This window comes from Kogia breviceps, chromosome 13, assembly GCF_026419965.1.
Source record: "Kogia breviceps isolate mKogBre1 chromosome 13, mKogBre1 haplotype 1, whole genome shotgun sequence".
Taxonomy (NCBI): Eukaryota; Metazoa; Chordata; class Mammalia; order Artiodactyla; family Physeteridae; genus Kogia; species Kogia breviceps.
The window spans coordinates 47,732,719-47,748,661 of record NC_081322.1 but is presented as its reverse complement, the minus strand read 5'-3'; the positions used below and the strand labels follow the sequence as shown (position 1 = coordinate 47,748,661).

Here is a 15,943-nt window from a genome sequence, read left to right as displayed (position 1 = left end):
AGTTGTCATTACTTCTAGGCATTTTCAGCTGACAGAGCAAGGGAATATATGTGTGTGCAAACTTACGTATATATACAGATCTACAAGTATTTCTATATGTAATCATCTGTATATATATTAAATTAAAAATGAGTTCACAAGAATGTCTCCAATTCTAATCCACTACAAAATGGATCATTCTAGCCTCGCACCCTTGCTTATTTGTAAATTACCAGTCCACAAGTAAGAAATCTGGCTCTCACCTTTCACTGTTTATTTATTTAATTGTTTAATTCTAATATATATGTATATATGATACTGATAACTATATATATATATATATATATATATATATATATATATATATATATATATATAGTATCAGAATTGTTAATATGTACCTTCTTGGGAAATCACTGTATTAACTAGAGTATACTGCTTATGTTCTGTTTTTTTTGCCTTTAGTTTCACAGACTCCACTCATTTCTAAAGCTACTGAGGGCAGCACACCCCCATCCCCCAACTCTCTTCAGAGAGTTGTTTCATACATTTGTAACAGATTGTTCTGTCACATTCTGCATTCCATTCTGTGATTCCCCTCAACTTTCTAAATAATTTCTAAAAATTTGTGTCCATTAAGATTCATTCTTTGTGACGTAAAGTTCTATGGGTTTGACAAATGCATATTGTTTTGTATCTATAAATACAGTATCATATAGAATAGTTTCAGTGCTCTAAAAGTCACCTGTGCTTCTCATAGTCAACTCCTCCCTGCCCTGAATCCTCTAGCAACCACTAATGTTTTTACTTTTGCCTTTTTCAGAATGTCATAGAGTTGGAATCATACAGTACGTAGTCTTTCAGATGCTTCTTTTAACTTAGCACCATGCATTTAAGGTTCATGTATGCTTTTTGTGGGTTGATAGCTAATTTCTTTTTAACACCACATGATGTTCCATTGTGTAAATGTGACATAGTTTTTTAAAATCCTTTTACCCATTGAAGGACTTCTTGGTTGTCTCCAGTTTTTGGAGATAATGAATAAAGCTATTACAAATGTTTGTGTGCAGGATTTTGTGAAAACATAAGTTTTCAGATTAACTGGGGAAATATCCAGAAGTGCAATTGCTGGATCGTATGGTAAAGCTATGTTTAGTTCCATAAGAAACTACCAAACTGTCTTACAAAATGGCTGTATCATTTTGCATTCCCAACAGCACTGAATGAAAATTCCTGTTGCTCTACACCCTTGCTGTCATTTGGCATTGTCAGTTTTTTGTATGTTAGTCATTCTAATAGGTGTGTGGTGGTATCTCATTATTGTCCTAAGATAGTTTTTTTTTTGTTTTGTTTTTTTTGTTTTGTTTTTTTGTTTTTGCGGTATGCGGGCCTCTCACTGTTGTGGCCTCTCCCGTTGCGGAGCACAGGCTCTGGACGTGCAGGCTCAGCAGCCATGGCTCACGGGCCCAGCCGCTCCGCGGCATGTGGGATCTTCCCGGACCAGGGCACGAACCCGTGTCTCCTGCATCGGCAGGCGGATTCTCAACCACTGCGCCACCAGGGAAGCCCTGTCCTAAGATAGTTTTTAAATGGAGAACTAAATCAAATAGCCATTTATATTTGTCAATTAGCGATTTGGATTAGCTGATATATCTGATTATTTTGATTGTTTTTGAAATAACTTGACTGAATTTTAAAAAAATCCTACTTATTTCATTTTGAAGATCTGCACATATACCTCATATATTTAATGAAATGTAAACACTCATGATAACTGTAGTAGAGAAAAGAACATGATTCTTCTATATAAATGTATTTAGATCATTTGCCTCCTGTAAAATGCAAGATTAATGCAAAGATTGATTTTTAATTTTCTTATATGGTATGTTAAAAGTTCAGTTTAAGAACGATTTGAATTATTATTATTTTTCATTTTTATATTAACAAGTTTAATGTTTTAAAAAGACCAAACTTATGGGGGAAGAGGCCAAGGTATTTACATATCGCCCCAAAAGGAAAATCTTATAGAAGTGAAATTGCATAATAATAAGGGAACAGAAGAAAGCAGAAGAATGGAAGAGGCTGTGACCACATTATTTATTAGATGTTTGCTGAATTATGAATGAATTCATTCATTCAATTCAACAAATTTTTTTGAGTTGTTCCTTTGTAGTAAACAGCTGAAGGCACAGCAGTGAATAAAAACAGACAAGATCCCCACTCTTATGCAACTTCTATGCTAGTAAATGAATTTGGATGATGAGTGAATGAGTAAATACTACAACATTCTTTTATGGTCATGTCATAAACTCTTGTGGTCTTAAATTATTTGAATGAAATATTTGAAATTTCATCTTACCAGATGCTACTGTGCTATGACTCCTTATTTTTTGTCCATTTTAGCTTGATTTTGCCCTAGAAATCCCCATGCTTGGTTATGTACATGACTGCTGTCTGCAAGGTAACACCCAGAGAGCTTATTACATCCATATGCTGGGGGAATGGGGAACATGTTTCTGGGATGGGTGAATGATTTTTAATTCTGTCAGAGAGATCAAATTATCAGCAGGGCTGCTAATCTGCCTATCTGCAAAAATAGCCAGGAATATGCACAAATGTAAACATAAAAGGAGACGCTCATAATTTGCATAGCTCTCGTGTTTGTCCATCAGTCAGCGTAAATGCTTGTAAGCTGTTAGGCTGGACACACATATGCTGTAGCTTGAGGAGTTGTCATTTTATCTTCCAATGAGATGCTTTATTATCACCATTAATTGATTAAACATTTTCAACACTCTCTGAGTAAACCAGTCACGCAATCTATTTCTACCTTGGGCTTCTGTTTATGGTTGGAGTGTGCCAAACATCCAGACTAAATGAAAATATACCCTCCAGGAACCACGCGTGGCATCTCTAATAAAAAGCTGCAGCACCTCTCTGAAGCACGGCTGCTATGTTGTGGGGAATCCCGGGAATCTTTAGCTTAGCTCACTGTGCTAGGAGGGCTGGAAAGTGAGTGGTGAGGGAGGCTTCATGTGTGTGGATGATTGGCATACATATACCTCTCCTTTTGAGGGCAAAGGAGCAGTGTCAAGGAACAGATTAGGTATCCCTGGGGTAACTGGGATTTGTGGCAATCCCAGTTGACAATGTGAGTTCCAGCCAGATCTCTGAGGCTGCCCCAGTGCTGAGCTTCTGTGGTTTTGTGGATCAGGGGAGGGTGCTGATTCCCTGTTGCTTGTTCCTTGCCCATTTAAAATTCTCTATCAAATCCAAATAAAAAGAGATGATCCCTGCTTGCTGCTCCATTTCAAAGATGACTCTAAAGGCTGTGAAGGCCAGTGGGGGGTGGGGAAGGGGAAGAGCTTGGCTAAATGGAAAGTGTTGAGATGATTCAAAGGGCTCATGCTGACAGAGCAGGGTTGGCTTGACCTTCTGTGGGGGCCATGTACGCAGCCTCCTACTGGTGGTTATTTTGGGTGCTGGAAAGCCTGCCTGCCCTGAAATATCTCTCCATGCCATCTTGCCAGGTTCTGAAATTCCCACAAGAGCCATCCTCCACTTAAAGGCATTGTGCCTACAGAAGGTGTGGTTCGAGCACAGCCACCCATAGGCAATAGCACATATTTAACCCGTAATCGCCCATAAGCCTGGAACCTGGCTGCACAGAATAGCTAGCAGCTGTTGGTAACCCAACACTGTCTTGCTAAGAGAAGCTTTTCGACAGCCTCTTCACATAAGTGGGGGAAATGGGTGCCGCAAAGCTCTGGATCAGGAGTGTAATGGCTTCTATGGGAGCAGCCAAATTGCTGCAGTGACGGTGTCTCCATTCCATCCTCCCAGGGTATGGGAAGGCTAGACTTTGGACACTGAGAGGAATGTGGAAATGCAAATACCATCAAGGCAGTGCAGATAAGTTCATGGATGATGAATCCAACATGGAATCAGGGAGTGCTTGGGTCACACCCTTAACTAAGGGAAGAAGACAACTTTATTTGATGCTCCCCCGCTCCCCCAATATCCTGCTTCTGGTCAGTAAAGGTGTCTGATGGTTTCACCGTAATTATTCCTTTGGGCATAAGAGGCACCTGTTGAAAGGTAAACATGGGGATTCCCTGGTGGCGCAGTGGTTGAGAGTCTGCCTGCCAATGCAGGGGACACGTGTTCGTGCCCTGGTCCGGGAAGATCCCACATGCCGCGGAGCGGCTGGGCCCGTGAGCTGTGGCTGCTGAGCCTGCGTGTCCGGAGCCTGTGCTCCGCAGCGGGAGAGACCACAACAGTGAGAGGCCCGCGTACCGCAAAAAAAAAAAAAAAAAAAAAGGTAAACATGTTCTCAGAGAGGGATAACCAGGCATTTTTCAGAATTGAGAGCATTCATGAGAATTAAATCATCTCATAGTATAGCCTGAACGAAAGCTTGGAAGCTTGGTATGCTGCAGCTGTGTGTGAGAAAAACATTCTTCACCAAGTGTTGGAACCCAGCAGCCTGCTCTGGGGAGTTAGCCCACTTCCTAGTAAGTGTGGTTAGGGGGTCACATGCTCTCTTCATAAAACTAAATTCTTAGGATGGTATTTAGGGCTGCTTTTTTCTTCTGGCTTTGCTCCTCTTCTTTCTTTGCCTTGGTTTCTCTCTCTGAATTCCCTGCAGGGTGTGGAAAGCTGCATCCCTATAACCCCCTCTATTTTCCTCACTTCTTCTGGGCGCGCATTGCATGGCTCAGAACCTGGCTAGACAGATGGACGCCACCGCAGGTACAGGCAGCCCTCCCTTCCTTTGAACATGCTTCTGGGAGCTGGTCATATACCTGTGCTTCCCAGGCAGCCTACTGACAGTGTGGCAATTTAAGAGCAGACTCCCTGAAGCTGTTTTGCTGGTGAATCTGCCCTAAAAGCAACAACTATGGGTCACCAACAGAGAAAAGGTAGAGAGCACGCTCCCCCAGCAGACAAACAGGAGCCTGCAAAAGAGCAAAGAAACAGAATAGGGGCTTTGAACTCGGGGAGTATTAGGAAGTGCCAAAGAGAGAGCAAGTAGAATTGGATGTGAAAAAAGTCAGATGGACTCGGGTTTAAAACTCAGTAGCTGTGCTACCTGGAAGTTACTTAATGTCTTTGAGCCATAATTTTCTTTTACAAGTGATAGATTAATAGTAATATCTGCTTCATGAGGTGTAATGAAAAGTACATGGTTGATCAGCGCTATGATTCTGGCTCATAATAGGCATTTCAAATATTCATTATCATGATTATTATTAAGAGCATTTTCAGTAGAGTGGTGGACTGAGTTTGAGCAGGCAGTTAGGAAATGAAGTCTAGTTAGGTACGGAGATAGAGTTACACAGTTTTAACTTTTGGCTCAGGTGGGGTTGAAGTAACGATTTTTTTTTTAGGATGAAGGAAACTTGAGCATGGGTGTAGATTCAAAGAGAAGTTAGAGACATGGTATTCAAGAAAAGAGGGATAATTTATAAATCAAGTTGCTGAAAAACTTAATAGGAAGTAGACATGATCTCAAGAGCAATGATTATCATCCGAAAAGAGCAGGGACATATTTTACTTTGAAAGAAGGGAAGCTTTGTAAGGATGGATAAATATTTCATGAGCTTAGAAGTGGTAGAAACAGAGGGAATTTGAGAGATTCATGCCTAGTGAATTCTGATCTATGGAAAGCATTAGTAGTGACCACAGGATCATGGCCTTTGGAAGAATAATAAAGCGTGGAAAAGCCACAAATCTACAAGCCAATGCTCTTCACCATCCAGGGGCCAGCATTGGTCTTCAGTCTGAGACATCATAAGGAGATTATACCAGAATGTAAATCAGTTGTTCCACTAAGGGCACTAGTTAATTCAGCCTTTTTTTTTTTTTTTTTTTCCTTAGCAAGACTTTCTCAATGATGGAAAGAGTGTGTTCTTTTACATTCTGGTGCAAGCTCCTTGTCTTGTCACAGAATGGCAACATATAGTTATGATATAGCCATGTAGACTGGCTACTTAGAGTTACATTGCTCTAAAGCACTGAATTTTGGGAGGTTGTTTGTTGTGGCAGTTGAGACTGACCCAGCCAACTGCTATGTTCTGGATGTTTGCATCATCCCAAAATTCATACTTTGAAATCTCAAGCCCCAAAGATGATGGTATTAGGAGGCAAGGTCTTTGGGAGCTTAAGTCATGAGAGTGGAGCCCTCAATGAATGTATTAGTGCCTTATAAAAGAGGGTCCAGAGAGAGATCTCTAGCCGCTTCAACCATGTGAGAACACAGTGAGAAGGCACCTTTATGAACCAGAACACCACCATGCTGCTGTCTTGATCATGGACTTCCCAGCCTCCAGAACTGTGAGCAAAAGCCACCCAGTTTGTGGTATTTTGTTATAACAGCCCTAACAGACTAAGATGACAATACAGCAGGTTTGGGGAAACAGAAAAAAACGCAAGGATAGCAAACTGTAGTCAGAGAAGGAACATTCAGGATTCCAGATGTCAGGGGATTGTGGAATGCTCTTTGTGCTATAGGTTTGGGAGACAGAAAAATAGGTGCTAGAGAGAAAGCCCAGAAGTGGAGAGTAACGGCTTTGGAATTCCAGCTGGAAATTTGGTGTAGCATTCTGTCATCATTTAAAAACATTCTCTTTCCAGGTGTGGTGAGGATAGTTGTCTATGTCTATGGGAGGTTTTGGAGTTAAAATTGCCATGACTTTTATCTCAGCACCGTCACTGTCTGGTTGTTGTCCTTGAGCAAGACACTTTGCTGAACTTCAGTTTCCTCACCTGTTGACATGTGGACAACACTGTGTACTCTACAGTACTGAGTACACTTCATGATAACCCAAGATAAGACATGTAAAGCAAACAGGACATGACTGAGCACTTATTGCACACCCAATGCAAATTGCTTTCTCTTGTTTCTGTCATAGGCAGAGTGGAGGCCCACCTGGTTTTGCTCTATGACCACCCTCCAATACAACTTGTTGCAGTTATAGAATGTTCTATAATCTACACCTTCCAATGTGGTAGCTACTTCATCTATGTGGCCGAATACTTGAAATGTTGGCCAGTGCAACTAAGGACTGATAGTTTAATTTTATGTCATTTTAATTAATTCAAAATTTAATTTAAATAGCTACATATGGCTAGTGGCTATCATATTGGATGGCATGGCCCACAGGCATTATTGTTCTAACAGTTCCAATCTGTCTTTTTCTAGTCCATCTTCTGTACTGCTGTCTGAATTAGCTTACTGAAGTACCACTCTTGTCATATGATTCTTTCATCTCAAACATCTTTAATAGTTCTGTGTTTTCTATCAAACAAAATGAGGTGGGGTCTGAGCAAGGAAGGAAGAGGCCAAGAGAGGAAAAGTGTTAGTCAGGCTTCTCCAGAGAGGGATTTATTTTAGGGAATTGGCTCATGTGATTGTGGACAGCAGCAAGTACAAAATCTGCTGGGTAGACCAGCAGGCTGGAGACCTAGGGGAGAGTAGATTTTGTGGTGCAAAGACTGCCTCCTGGCAGAATTCCCTCTTCTTCTGGGAAAGATCAGTCTTTTTCTAGAAGGCCTTTAACTGATTGGATAAGGCCCACCCACATTACAAAGAGTAAACTGTTTTACTCAACATCTACCGATTTAAATGTCAATGTCATTGAAAAAACAAACCTTCAAAATAACATCTAAAATAATGTTTGACCAAATATCTGAGTACCATGGCCTACCCAAGTTGACACATAAAATTAACCATCACACCTGATAATACCTCTGTCTAGACATTCATCACCAAATTCTTAGTATCAAAGAAGAAACAGGGCTTCCCTGGTGGCGCAGGGGTTGAGAGTCCGCCTGCCGATGCAGGGGACATGGGTTTGTGCCCCGGTCCAGGAGGATCCCACATGCCGTGGAGTGGCTGGGTCCGTGAGCCATGGCCGCTGAGCCTGTGCTCCACAACAGGAGAGGCCACGGCAGTGAGAGGCCTGCATACCGCCAAAAAAAAAAAAAAAAAAAAAAAAAGAAGAAGAAGAAACAAAGGCTTTCTGTATGGGGATAGCCATTCTTTCTGCCATGCCGTAGGGTAGGCATATAAAAACTTTCTTTTTCCTTCAAAACCTCCCTGGCCCTTTGACTATCACTATTGGCCACACCAGTTCTTTGGCCCTTTTCTTGTTTATGAAAACTCAACACTTGTCTATGCTGTCTCCATGTGAATTCTAATCAGGCTGATTCTGAAAATGACCCTGGCACTGGGTGTGCAGGGTCTTGGTCAGCAGCATGTGCAGCTTTGGTCTCTTCTGTGCTGGGCTTGGCCTGATTAAAACCAGGCACTTGGGGACATCCCTGGTGGTACAGTGGTTAAGAATCCACCTGCCAGTGCAGGGGACACGGGTATGAGCCCTGGTCTGGGAAGATCCCACATGCTGTGGAGCAACTAAGCCCGTGTGCCACAACTACTGAGCCTGTGCTCTACAGCCCACAAGCCACAACTACTGAGCCTGTGTGCCACAACTACTGAAGCCTGCACGCCTAGAGCCTGTGCTCTGCAACAAAGAGAAGCCACCGCAATGAGAAGCCCGTGCCCAGTGACAAAGTGTAGCCCCCACTCACTGCAACTAGAGAAAGCCCGTGCACAGCAACAAAGACCCAATGCAGCCAAAAAAAGAAAATAAATAAATAAAATAAAATTTATTTTAAAAAACCCCCAAAAACGGGACTTGGAGGGGAAAAGCTTTATATCTTGTTATCAGTTCATTGAGTCATTTAGCCTCTGCCTGACTCTGTAAATGTGACAGTGTTACTAACAGCTTGAGCCCAATTTGATTTATTGGTGAAATTAAATTCTATACTTCTACAATGATGTCAGTACTTCCTGGGTCTTAAAAAAAAAAAGAAAAAAACCAAGGCAGAGCAGCAACTGCAAGCTTAACTGGTTAATCCATAAGTTGTCCAGGCCAGTTGCTCTCTAGATGTCAGGAGAGCAGTGCACTTCCCATTCTGCTCTGGTGAACACAAAAAGAAACCACTCCTTAAAATTTCCAGTGTAGTCAAGCCATTAAAATAAAACATTAAACACTCTCTCAAAATATTTTGAGGAAAGATTGTGATTTGCATTTCTGAGAGTCTTTTAACGACAAGATTATGATGAAAGCAGGTTTTCTTCTTCACAGAATGTAACAAGATTTTTAAAGAAGGAGATAAATATGTGAAGCACAATTTAGTATTATTATTGGTATTAAGCTGGCAAAGTTGGTCTGCTTGACAATATGAAGATGACAATATGTTACAACTATGGAGATCAGTAAATTTACGGGAACATTTCTATACTCTGTAAAATCATTTCTGTCATTCTCACACTCTGAATTAGGAAAACCCAGCTGCAGAAAAAGCCATTACACAGTTAAATAAAACACAGTTGATACAATTGCAACATTCATCTAAAAAATGCTGATATTGGGGGAAGAATTTGGATAGTCCATTTTAATAGGTGACACAGCCCACCTGCCTGGTAAGTGTAACTAATGGAGAAAGACAGGATTGTGAAATCTGAGCCTCCAGCGTCAGAAAACAGGTTTTTACTCATGAAAGTAAAATAGGACTTATAAAAAGTAAACCTTCATGTAAATCTATTATTTCTTTGTGGACATGTAGAGTGTGACTCTATTAGTCAGCCTTATGTTTGTTTAGATTGAAATTGAGCAGCCTGTTGGATCAAGGGGCTTTTAGGGGTCCTGGAATATTGGGGTAAATTGACTTCAACCTCGTATAGGCACCACTGTTAAAAAGATGTAACCTCAGTATTACAAAATGACTTTATGTAAAGTGTCTAGTTGCAATTTGGAAAAGATTTCATGGACCATGAACACACAATAAGGATGAACAAATCCAATTAGCATTGTATTGATATATACATGACTTTGCTTCTGAGTGAGGAGCTGAATATCACCCAGGGTTCCTTGACTGCCAGTTACCCAGATCTCTAGAGAGAGGCATCGGAGACATAGGAAGACATTTCAGTCCATTGGTGGTTGACCTGAGATGCTGTCAGGCCTCCATGTCAAGCATGTTCTTTAATCCCAGGAAACTATAACTATGACCAAGTGATTTAAATCATCAGTGCTCTATGATACAAAGGAAATCCATTCTTAAGAAATCTGATGGGAATGGTGTAAATGTGAGAGTGCAGATACTGAGGCAGAAGTTGAAGCCATAACAAATGGGATAAAAATGTTGGATTGTATTCAGATGTGCATTTGTTTGAGGAAATCTGTCCTGTCTGGGTGGTCTGGGCCTTTTGTCTTTCTCTTAGCCTTCGCTATTGTAGAATAATCATTCTTTTAGGTCAGTTTTTAATTTTGCTTTCATGATGTACACATGATTGTACATACCTTGAAAGAAAACTACTTCCATGGTTGTTATGCTACTTCCCTAATATGGAAAAGGAAATAGTCAATCAAGTCCAGGAAGCACAGAGAATCCCATACAGGATAAATCCAAGGAGAAACACGCCAAGACACATATTAATCAAACTATGAAAAATTAAATACAAAGAAACCATGTTAAAAGCAGCAAGGGAAAAACAACAAATAATATAAAAGGGAATCCCCATAGGTTAACAGCTGATCTTTCAGCAGAAATTCTGCAAGCCAGAAGGGAGTGACATGACATATTTAAAGTGATGAAAGGGAAAAACCTACAACCAAGATTACTCTACCCATCAAGGATCTCATTCATATTCAAAAGAGAAATTAAAACCTTTACAGACAAGCAAAAGCTAAGAGAATTCAGCACCACCAAACCAACTTTACAACAAATGATAAAGGAACTTCTCTAGGCAAGAAACACAAGAGGAGGAAAAGACCTATAATAACAAACCCAAAACAGTTAAGAAAATTGTAATAGGAACATACATATCGATAACTACCTTAAATGTAAATGGATTAAATGCTCCAATCAAAAGACACAGACTGGCTGAATGGATACAAAAACAAGACCCGTATATATGCTGCCTACAAGAGACCCACTTCAGACCTACGGACACATACAGACTGAAAGTGAGGGGATGGAAAAAGATATTCCATGCAAATGGAAATCAAAAGAAAGCTGGAGTAGCAATTCTCATAACAGACAGAATAGACTTTAAAATAAAGACTATTACAAGAGACAAAGAAGGACACTACATAATGCTCAAGGGATCAATCCAAGAAGAAGGTATAACAATTGTAAATATTTATGCACCCAACATAGGAGCACCTCAATACATAAGGCAAATACTAACAGCCATAAAATGGGAAATCGACAGTAATACAATCATAGTAGGGGACCCACTTTCACCAATGGACAGATCGTACAAAATGAAAATAAATAAGGAAACACAAGCTTTAAACGATACATTAAACAAGATGGACTTAATTGTTATTTATAGGACATTCCATTCAAAAACAACAGAATACACTTTCTTCTCAAGTGCTCATGGAACATTCTCCAGGATAGATCATATCTTGGGTCAAAAATCAAGCATTGGCAAATTTAAGAAAATTGAAATCATACCAAGTATCTTTTCCAACCACAATACTATGAGACTAGATATCAATTACAGGAAAATATGTGTAAAAATACAAACACATGGAGGCTAAACAATATGCTACTAAATAACCAAGAGATCACTGAAGAAATCAAAGAGGAATCAAAAAATACCGAGAAACAAGTGACAATGAAAACACGACCACACAAAACCTATGGGATGCAGCAAAAGCAGTTCTAAGAGGGAAGTTTATAGCAATACAATCATACTTTAAAAAACAGGAAACATCTCGAATAAACAACCTAAGCTTACACCTAAATAGAGAAAGGAGGACAAAAATACCCCTAAGTTAGCAGAAGGAAAGAAATCATAAAGAACAGATCAGTAATAAATGAAAAAGAAATGAAAGACACAATAGCAAAGATCAATAAAACTAAAAGCTGGTTCTTTGAGAAGATAAACAAAATTGGTAAACCATTAGCCAGACTCATCAAGAAAAAAAGGGAGAAGACTCAAATCAATAGAATTAGAAATGAAAAAGGAGAAGTAACAACTGACACTGCAGAAATGCAAAGGATCATGAGAGATTATTGCAAGCAACTATATGCCAGTAAAATGGACAATCTGGAAGAAATGGACAAATTCTTAGAATAAGAACAACCTTCCGAGACTGAACCAGGAAGAAATAGATAATATGAACACACCAGTCTCAAGCACTGAAATTGAAACTGTGATTAAAAATCTTCCAACAACAAAAGCCCAGGACCAGATGGCTTCACAGGCAAATTCTATCAAACATTTAGAGAAGAGCTAACACATATCCTTCTCAAATTCTTCCAAAATATAGCAGAGGAACACTCTGAAATTCATTCTATGAGGCCACCATCACCCTGATGCCAAAACCAGACTGAGATGTCACAAAGAAAGAAAACTACAGGCTAATATCACTGATGAACATAGATGCAAAAATCCTGAACAAAATACTAGCAAACAGAATCCAACAGCACATTAAAAGGATCATACACCATGATCAAGTGGGGTTTATCCCAGGAATGCAAGGATTCTTCAATATATGCAAATCAATCAATGGTATACACCATTCTAACAAATTGAAGGAGAAAAACCATATGATCATCTCAATAGCTGCAAAACAGCTTTTGACAAAATTCAACACCCATTTATTATAAAACCCCTCCAGAAAGTAGGCATAGAGGGAAGTTACCTTAACCTAATAAAGGCTGTATATGACAAACCCACAGCCAACATCATCCTCAATGGTGAAAAACTGAAACCATTTCCTCTAAGATCAGGAACAAGAGATGGTTGTCGACTCTCACCACTATTATTCGACATAGTTTTGGAAGTCTTAGCCATAGCAATCTGAGAAGAAAAAGAAGTTAAAGGAATCCAAATCAGAAAAGAAGTAAAGCTGTCACTGTTTTCAGATGACATAATACTATACATAGAGAATCCTAAAGATGCTACCAGAAAACTACTAGAGCTAATCAACGAATTTGGTAAAGTAGCAGGATACAAAATTAATGCACAGAAATCTCTGGCATTCCTATACACTAATGATGAAAAATATGAAAGAGAAATTAAGGAAGCACTCCCATTTACCATTGCAACAAAAAGAGTAAAATACCTAGGAATAAATCTACTGAAGGAGACAAAAGACCTGTATGCAGAAAACTATAAGACACTGATGAACGAAATTAAAGATGTTACAAACAGATGGAGAGATATACCATGTTCTTGGATTGGAAGAATCCACATTGTGCAAATGACTATACTACCGAAAGCAATCTACAGATTCAATGCAATCCCTATCAAACTACCACTGTCATTTTTCACAGAACTAGAACAAAAAATTTCACAATTCATATGGAAAGACAGAAGAACCTGACTAGCCAAAGCAATCTTGAGAAAGAAAAATGGAGCTGGAGGAATCAGGCTCACTGAATTCAGACTATACTACAAAGCTACAGTAATCAAGTTGTATGATACTGGCACAAAAACAGAAATATAAATCAATGGAACAGGAAAGAAAGCCCAGAGATAAACCCACACACATATGATCACCTTATCTTTGATAAAGGAGGCAAGAATATAAAATGGAGAAAAGACAGCCTCTTCAATAAGTGGTGCTGGGACAGCTACATGTCAAAGAATGAAATTAGAACACTCCCTAACACCATACACAAAAATAAACTATAATGGATTAAAGATCTAAATGTAAGGCCAGACACTATAAAACTCTTAGAGGAAAACATAGGCAGAACACTCATGACATAAATCACAGTGAGTTCCTTTTTGACCCACTCCCTAGAGAAATGGAAATAAAAACAAAAATAAACAAATAGGACCTAATGTAACTTAAAATCTTTTGCACAGCAAAGGAAACCATAAACAAGATAAAAAGAGAACCCTGAGAATGGGGGAAAATATTTGCAAATGAAGCAACTGACAAAGGATTAACCTCCAAAATTTACAAGCAGCTCATCCAGCTCAATATCAAAAAAGGGACATATATACATTACCAAATGTAAATTAGATAGCTAGTGGGAAGCTGCCACATAGCACAGGGAGATCACCTCTGTGCTTTGTGACCACCTAGAGGGGTGGGATAGTGAGGGTGGGAGAGAGGGTGACGCAAGAGGGAAGAGATATGGGAACATATGTATATGTATAACTGATTCACTTTGTTGTAAAGGAAAAACTAACACACTATTGTAAAACAGTTATACTCCAATAAAGATGTTAAAACAACAACAACAACAACAAAAAAAAAAAACAAACAACCCAATCCAAAAATGGGCAGAAGAACTAAATAAACATTTCTCTAAAGAAGATATACAGATTGCCAACAAACACATGAAAGGATGCTCAACATCACTAATCAGAGAAATGCAAATCAAAACTACAATGAGGTATCACCTCACACTGGTCAGAATGGCCATAATCAAAAAATCTACAAACAATAAATGCTGGAGAGGGTGTGGAGAAAAGGGAACCCTCTTGCACTGTTGGTGGGAGTGTAGACTGATACAGCCACTATGGAGAACAGTATGGAGGTTCCTTAAAAAACTACAAATAGAACTACCATATGACCCAGCAATCCTACTACTGGGCATATACCCTGAGAAAACCATAATTCAAAAAGAGTCATGTACCACAATATTCATTGCAGCTCTATTTCCAATAGCCAGGACATGGAAGCAACCTAAATGTCCATTGACAGATGAATGGATAAAGGAGAGCTGGCACATATATACAATGGAATATTACTCAGCCATAAAAAGAAATGAAATTGAATTATTTGTAGTGAGGTGGGTGGAGCCAGAGTCTGTCATACAGAGTGAAGTAAGTCAGAAGGAGAAAAACAAATACTGTACACTAACAAATATATATGGAATAAAAAAAAAAAAGGTTCTGAGGAACCTAGGGGCAGGATAGGATTAAAGACACAGACGTAGAGAATGGACTTAAGGACACTGGGAGGGGGATGGGTAATTGGGACAAAGTGAGAGAGTGGCATGGACATATATACACTACCAAATGTAAAATAGATAGCAGTTGGAAGCAGCCACATAGCACAGGTAGACCAGCTGTGTGCTTTGTGACCACCTAGCGAGGTTGGATAGGGAGGGTGGGAGGGAGACACAAGAGGGAGGAGATGTGGGGATATTTGTATATGTAGAGCTGATTCAATTTGTTATATAGCAGAAACTACACACCAATGTAAAGCAATTATATTCCAATATAGATGTTAAAAAATTTTTTTAACTAGAAGCTTAGCATTTCACAGAATAAGGAGAATATAGCATACATGTGTCTGCAAAACTACAGTTGGTGAGGCCATGCATTATACTTGAACACTATGCATATGTGTGTATATCACTGAGTACCTGTTTATATTCTGTGAAGTAGCTATACTGGAATCTAGGTCCAGGTACATAGATTTTCTCATGTCACATCTGTTGGGCTACTTCAAACATAGGCATAAATGAAAGGAACTTAGGATAGGTTTTTCTTTATTCTATTTTCTTGCTTATATTTTTTTCTGATGTTTTCTTTCTAGGTGGTAGAAGCTTCATGTTACGTCAGTTTGGACCATGTTTGGATACTAGTAACATAACACCTAATAGAGATTTTTTTTGCTGTGGTATGAAGGATTTTTTTTTTTTTTTTTTTTTTTTTTTTTTTTTTTTTTTTTTTGCGGTATGCAGGCCTCTCACTGTTGTGGCCTCTCCCGTTGCGGAGCACAGGCTCCGGACGCGCAGGCTCAGCGGCCATGGCTCACGGGCTTAGTTGCTCCGCGGCATGTGGGATCTTCCCGGACCAGGGCACGAACCCGTGTCTCCTGCATCGGCAGGCGGATTCTCAACCACTGCGCCACCAGGGAAGCCCAGGATTTTTGAAGTTAATGGTGCAGGTATACAATCAGCTTCTCAGTGA

At 39.5% G+C, this 15,943-nt stretch overlaps 1 long non-coding RNA gene across 1 annotated transcript in view; it reads left to right on the top strand.

The window, feature by feature from the left end:
• LOC136792457 (uncharacterized) overlaps nucleotides 1-15,943 on the top strand; it is a 188,784-nt gene that overhangs the window by 28,157 nt on the left and 144,684 nt on the right. The window lies entirely within an intron of this gene.